Genomic DNA, 2,191 nt, shown 5'->3' with positions numbered 1-2,191 from the left:
TTAAATTTCTGGTCTTCAACATCACTCTCCTCTTTGCAGAGCGGCCAACTGCTCCGAGATGGTTTCCATCTTGGGTTTCAGTTCAAGAGTCTGTTGTTGCCCCGCTCTGCCAACCTCAGTCATTGCGTTGTCAATGACTGAGGTTGTGTGAGCTGCACATCACATCAAGTGTTGATGCCCACACAAGGGTGTCTTTTCAAAAAGAGGAATATTACGCCTCCATTTCACACAGACAAGACGGCAAATTTGGCACATTTTCTGTCTAAAAAGGGCTGGAGAGAGATGGAGGTGAGGGAGGAGAGGAGACAGAGAGGTGGGGAAGAGAAGAGAGAGAGACCAGACATTATGTTTGCTGCTCCATTTTGATTGTTGCTCTCCAGCTTCAGCTCAATAAAAACCTCTTCATCACATCAGTCCCATGTGGAGCTGCGTTGTTCCAACAACACTGAGCTCTCAGCTCATAGCAGTTCTACAATAAAGGTTCCAACACAACGTTCCATTGATCCATGAACAAAGCAGGCAGTGAGACCATGATGATGTCACATCTGTCCACTGTCCAGATGTCAGAGCTGAAAATGATAGGATGCCATGTTCCCTTCAACAACAGTCCAGCAGAAAGCCACCATGAAGACCTGAGGAGGAGCAAGGCAGCTCACCACAGTCAGGAACTCCCAGTCACCTCAACAAGGTTTCTGTCCACTCACGTTCAACCAGACCAGCAGATCACCTGCATCCCCACTGCCTCACCACCAGAGGGCAGTAGAACATCAACCATTGAGGCTCCCTCTGAGGAATGAACACCACCACCAGCAGACGGCTCTCCCTCCCTGACAGCATTTAAAGGAGATGAATGATGGATCATCAAACTCCACCATTAACTGTTCCTCAGGGCCGCTCCCTCTGCTCTGACTCTCTTTGATTGTTTGTCTTTGTTTTATTCAATCAAGTTGTTCCTCCTCCTCTCTCTTCTTGCTGCTCTACCCCCCCCCCATGTGATGTCTACTACCTCCTCCTCCTTGATGACACTCATTGTGAAGTCAGGCTGAGGTCTCTTCATCAGCCCTCCTCTGCTTTCTGAACCATAAACAGTTTTTCTGAGTCGCTAAAACCCTGAACTCCATCTTGAACCCAGACTCTCAGCGGCCTGACCACATTTACTGAACTGGTCCCTCTTTGGTGAAACCATCACCACGTTTCTGAAGGCTCTGAATGTCCTGATGCTGATGTCATTCTGCTTCCTCTGACACAGGCAGCTTTGGTCCGTTCTGTCACTGTGACATCAAATACTAAATGCTGAGATCAAGAAGAACATTTACAAAACATGAACAAAACTTGATGACAGAATTCTTTGTCCTCCTCCATCACCACGATGCCATCGATGGTCCGTTACTGTTGTAGTGCAGTAACATCATGAGTTGTGTCAAACCATCTCTGTCAGCTCTGCGAGTGTCTGGAGTGACGTCTCCAAGGACACTTGCTGCCAGGACTACAGAGGAAACATCAACATCTGTTTGCATCTGGCTTCAACTGTACTTTTCCTCTAGGTTCAACTTTGCTAGGTTACAGTGACTTGTGTACAGAGTAGTGACTTGATCAGCTGGTGGTGATGATGTAGCTTTAGGATGCTAACACAGTTGTTACTCAGGGCACCGCTGGTTGTAATTTAGAGTCCAATGAGAAACGCTCAGTCTCAGGTTCCAGCTTGTCAGTGAGTTCTTTGAGGGTCAGAGACTTACATACAAATATAAAAACCAGTTGAAACACTTCCTGGAATTTTAAGAGGATTGAATACAAACAAGGAAGCGTGTAAGACAGAGGAATAATACCAGTAAAGCAATGAAGGCACATGGAGGATCAGACATGAATCATAAGATTTATCTGAGACTCAAGTGGACGGCAAAGGTAGCAGGTGAGAAGGTGTTCAGGATGAAGGGTCAGTGACCTCCAAACAAAGAAAACTACTGAATGGAGGTTGAGCAGAGTCTGGGGAGTCAGGTGGAGCTGGCAGTGAGACAGGAGTTGAGGCCTGAACAGATGCAGCACTGGTCTTTGTTACTGTGACAGCACGACAACCAACAGGACCTGCTCACGTTCTCAGCTGGATTGTTCTCATCAATGTACGGAACCTCTCCAACGACCTGGTGGGGGGACGGCCTACCAAGCCTCCACCTCAACGACCGTGGCTCCCACT

This window comes from Aulostomus chinensis, chromosome 1 (genome assembly GCF_037954235.1).
Source record: "Aulostomus chinensis isolate RoL2024-O1b breed Wild chromosome 1, RoL_Achi_v1.0, whole genome shotgun sequence".
In the NCBI taxonomy this organism is placed as follows: Eukaryota; Metazoa; Chordata; class Actinopteri; order Syngnathiformes; family Aulostomidae; genus Aulostomus; species Aulostomus chinensis.
The sequence above is the reverse complement of the archived record's forward strand: the minus strand, read 5'-3'. Positions refer to the sequence as shown.